Raw genomic sequence first — 5,251 nt, 5'->3', positions numbered from 1 at the left:
AGCACATCTGGGATGAAGCCCCCACATCAGCCTCTCTGTGGCCATGCTCATCTCCCCAGCCTACTGAGTCCTGCCACTTCAGATGGCCCCTAGAACACTGCAAGAATGAACCTGGTTCCCAGTGGTTGGTGAGGCCTCTTTAGGAATGGACCCATAGAATGCTATTAACTCTACTAATCTCATAGCCCCTTTCTTTGTAAGAAACCTGCTAGTCTGGCTGGCCTGGGCTCAGATCAGAACTAGGATTCTAAGACTGACTTCTCTTCAAAAGACCAATCCGCTGTCTCACTATCCTGAGAAGAAACCATGCATTTGTATCTCAATGCCTTAATCTTTCCATGCCCTTTGGTAGAGGGAAAAATGATCCCCTCCCTTTTTTTTTTTTAAGTGAAAGAAGGTTTATTCAGGAAGATACACACTCCATAGACAGAGTGTGGGCCATCTCAGAAGATGAGGCACCGGGGTTGTCAGTTTTCATAGCACTGGGTAATTACAAGCATTCAAAAAATGCTTACTGAGGAGGCCCAGAGGCCCGCAGTTTGGCCAGCCATGTTCCTCTCCGCAGTGCTACAGGCCCGCGTGGCCGGCCTCGCCGCCCACTGGGGAAAACATATAAGAAATCTGCATAAGACAGCTGTTCAGAATGGAGCTGGAGGAGCCTTATTTGTGCACAGAGATACTCCTGGAATAACCCAGAAACTCCATTTGATTTCACACCAGAAAACTATAAGAGGATAGAGGCCGTTGTGAAAAACTAGCCAGAAGGGGATAAGGCAGCAGCTGTGCTTCCAGTTCTGGATTTAGCCCAGAGACAGAATGGATGGCTGCCCATCTCTGCTATGAATAAGGTTGCAGAAATTTTACAAGTACCTCCAATGAGAGTGTATGAAGTAGCAACTTTTTACGCAATGTATAAGTGAAAGCCTGTTGGAAAGTATCACATTTAAGTCCGCACTACCACACCTTGCATGCTCCAAAACTCCGACAGCATACTGGAAGCCATTCAGAAAAAACTTGGAATAAAGGTTGGAGAGACTACACCTGACAAACTTTTCACTCTTATAGAAGTCGAATGTTTAGGGGCCTGTGTAAATGCACCAATGGTTCAAATAAATGACAACTACTATGAGGATCTGACACCTAAAGATATTGAAGAAATTATTGATGAACTGAAGGCTGGCAAAATCCCAAAACCTGGGCCAAGGAGTGGACGCTTCTCCTGTGAGCCAGCTGGAGGTCTTACCTCTTTGACTGAACCACCAAAAGGACTTAGGTTTGGTGTGCAAGCAGGCCTTTAATTTATATTTGCTGTAAATATGTCAGTGGAGGAATAAAATATGACTCTCCTATATACCTAAAAAAAAAAAAATGTGCTTATTGAGAGCCTCCTGGGTTCTTACAGGCTGTTCCACTGTATCCCCCAGAGTACACCCTCTTCTATTCCTCTCTCTCACTTTTGTGTCCTGGGCTCTTCCTCCAGCCCTACCCTTTTTCTATGCCCCCATCCCAATTTCCATCCTGACCCTGTGTCGCCAGACTCTCCCTTTCCCCTTCTGCATGCCCACTGCCTTCCCTAAGCCTCTAGGTCTCCACTCCCCCTCCTCTCCATATTCCCCTATCTCTGCCATCACAGGCAGAAGCAACTGGGGTGGGTCAGGCTGGAGCTCCAGGGGGCCTAGGTCTGAATGGCAGCAAGGATTACCAGCACCAAACCTCTTCTTTGCGCTGGTTGACATCTTATCTGGCTTTCTGGATGGCTGTCCTTCTGTTGATTCATTCTTCCATCCATCCACCCATCAACCATTCAGTGGGCACCTGTCTCGAACCAGCCTCCGTTTCACGCTGGGAACACCCATATATGTTTATTTCTGCCCTCTTGTTTAATCAGTAGAGCAACCCCAGGACAGGAGTGGATGATGGTCATTGAACCCACTATACAGAGCGGGGGAGCTAAAGCCCAGAGAGGGGAGGTGAGCTGCCAGGCTCTATGGCCTTCTGTGCGGGTGATAGGGTACTCTGAACCCAGTTCTTCTCCAGCAGACCAAAGATCTGGCATAAGAGGGAATCTGACAGGGAAATAGGCATTGCTGAGGGCCCCAGCTCCTAACTTGAGTGGTCTACCATGTATTCTTTCTAAGGAATATACTCAGTCACTGAGGGAGGGGGCCAGGTCCCATATGCTACTGTAGAACCTGACTTAGGTACAGACTCACTCACAGTTCCACTTGAGACTCTGCAGGAAGTCACAGAGGGACTGAGAAAAGTGAAATGCTAAGAACCCACCATGTGCCAGGCTCTGTACCAGCGGTCTTCATTTCCACCCTCTCTTCATCTTTCCAAGTAGGCACTGCAGCCCCTTTTCTACACTGAGGCTCTGCGAGTTTAATCAGCATGCCCCAGATTCCATACTCAGTAAGCTGTGGGGCCAGTAGGTGGGGTGCCAGCTCAGAAGACCAGACACAGTGCCCCCTCTGCTAAGCTTCACCTTCAACCACTTTCCTTCCTAAAAGTGCTCATGATAGCTCAGCACAGCTCCACCATTGGCATTCCACTGCTCTTTGGTTTCAGCTCCTTTTTCACTTATTCAGCAACAACCTCAGAGGGACTGAGCTGGGCTCCCATGTACAGTGCTAGGGTCACCCCAGTCCCTGCCCTTGTGGCCTGCCAGCTAATTCCAGAGACATCTTTATATTCAACCAATATTTATTGAGAGCTTATTTGTGTCCCCGATGGCTCAGCAGGTAAAGGATCTGCCTGCAATGTAGGAGACACAGGAGAGGTGGATTCAATCCCTGGGTTGGGATGATCCCCTGCAAGAGGAAATGGCAACCCACTCCAGTATTCTTGCCTGAAAAATCCCATGGACAAACAAGCCTGCTGGGCTATAGTCCATGGGTCACAAAGGGTCAGACACAACTGAGTAACCAGCACTAATGAGTAGGATTATTCAAACTGTTTTGGGTTGCACTAGGAGTTCGTCAAGGCTGTATATTGTCACCCTGTTTATTTAACTTATATGCAGAGTACATCATGAGAAACGCTGGACTGGAAGAAACACAAGCTGGAATCAAGGTTGCCAGGAGAAATATCAATAACCTCAGATATGCAGATGACACCACCCTTATGGCAGAAAGTGAAAAGGAACTCAAAAGCCTCTTGATGAAAGTGAAAGTGGAGAGTGAAAAAGTTGGCTTAAAGCTCAACATTCAGAAAACGAAGATCATGGCATCCGGTCCCACCACTTCATGGGAAATAGATGGGGAAACAGTGGAAACAGTGGCAGACTTTATTTTTCTGGGCTCCAAAATCACTACAGATGGTGACTGCAGCCATGAAATTAAAAGATGCTTACTCCTTGGAAGGAAAGTTATGACCAACCTAGATAGCATATTGAAAAGCAGAGACATTACTTTGCCAACAAAGGTTTGTCTAGTCAAGGCTATGGTTTTTTCCTGTGGTCATGTATGGATGTGAGAGTTGGACTGTGAAGGAGGCTGAGCACCGAAGAATTGATGCTTTTGAACTGTGGTGTTGGAGAAGACTCTTGAGAGTCCCTTGGACTGCAAGGAGATCCAACCAGTCCATTCTGAAGGAGATCAGCCCTGGGATTTCTTTGGAAGGAATGATGCTAAAGCTGAAACTCCAGTACTTTGGCCACCTCATGGGAAGAGTTGACTCATTGGAAAAGACTCTGATGCTGGGAGGGATTGGGGGCAGGAGGAGAAGGGGATGACAGAGGATGAGATGGCTGGATGGCATCACTGACTCGATGGACATGAGTTTGAGTGAACTCCGGGAGTTGGTGATGGACAGGGAGGCCTGGCGTGCTGCGATTCATGGGGTTGCAAAGAGTCAGACACGACTGAGCGACTGATCTGATCTGATCTGATCATCCACTTTTTGACAAAAAGAGTCCCATTTTAAATAGATACATACGTTGACACTGAAGCTCAGAATTACATCACTTTCCATTGCTTTGGCAAGTAGAAGAGAAAGATGTGGAGCCAACACTTCCCTAGACAATAATAAACATCAACATTAGTTTATAAAGAGAGATACAGGGAATCAAAAGCCAAACATGGAATTGACCTCTGGCCTTGAATCAATGAGGAGTCTTTACCACAAGAAACTTGGGGTCATCTTAGCAAAATGACCCAAAGCAGCCAGGAACTGGGGCTAAAAGACAGCTTTATCCCAGCATACCAGCCCCTTCTCCAAGACTGAAACCAAAAGGAGAGTGTGAAACTGTCCAAGGAACTTCATGACCGACAAGGACAACTAGAGATCCTGAGTTGGTCTGTTTATGGAGACGGTGCAAGACCTCACTTGAACGAAAACGTCAGTAAGTGATTAGACAATTCCAGTATGCTCATCCTGACCTAGGGACTAGAGAGGAGCCCAGACAGTGCTTCACCTGTACAACTTCAAATCCATCCACACAAGTTATCTTCACCACATCTCTGAACATATATTTTGCTTTCAGGATCCCAGAAGGAATTGGCAGTGACTTCTTTAGGACAACAAACTGCTTGAAAAGGATAAGAAAATAAATTTACCAAGTTGCTTGAGAATCTCTATTATATATACATCATTCTCATATTTGTTGGGCTTCTTTGGTGGTTCAGTGGTAAAGAATCCCCCTGCCAATGCAAGAGATGCATGTTTGATCCTTGGGTGAGGAAGATCCCCTGGAGAAGGAAATGGCAACCCACCCAGTATTCTTGCCTGGGAAATCCCATGAACAGAGGAGCCTGGCAGGCTACAGTCCATGGAGTTGAAAAAGAGTCTGACATGACTTACCAACTAAACAACAAAAAGAGTCGGACACTACTCACCGACTAAACAACAACATATTTTCTACAGTTGTTGAGTCATCCTCAAGCCTGACACCCAGCATTCCAGTATGGAGGTGGTTAAAATAATATGGCAGGGAATTCCCTGGCAGTCCAGTGCTTAGGACTCAGGGCTCTCACTGCTGAGGGCACAGATTTGATCCCTAGTCAAGGAACTAAGATCCAGCAAGTCTCACAGTGAAATGAAACAAAATAAAATGAAATAATGGCATTACTAACTAACCACCCCCAGGCTGTCTACTCTTGAAAATCCAGTTGAAGGATTCCTAGAAGTTGAGGGTTTCTCACAACCACTGACAGGTTTACATGGTGCTGAGGAGCTGCTGTGTTCTCAGGATATCCATCCCTACAACAATCCACTGTTTTGATTTTACCTTGGGCAAGGACTCTGGTCCCAC

At 46.5% G+C, this 5,251-nt stretch overlaps 1 pseudogene; it reads left to right on the top strand.

The window, feature by feature from the left end:
• Window positions 1-534: 534 nt before the first annotated feature.
• Window positions 535-1,327, top strand: LOC113893616 (annotated as a pseudogene).
• Window positions 1,328-5,251: the final 3,924 nt, after the last annotated feature.

This window comes from Bos indicus x Bos taurus, chromosome 5 (assembly GCF_003369695.1).
Source record: "Bos indicus x Bos taurus breed Angus x Brahman F1 hybrid chromosome 5, Bos_hybrid_MaternalHap_v2.0, whole genome shotgun sequence".
In the NCBI taxonomy this organism is placed as follows: domain Eukaryota; kingdom Metazoa; phylum Chordata; class Mammalia; order Artiodactyla; family Bovidae; genus Bos; species Bos indicus x Bos taurus.
Note: the sequence above shows the minus strand (reverse complement) of the source record. Positions and strands in the feature narration are given on the sequence as shown.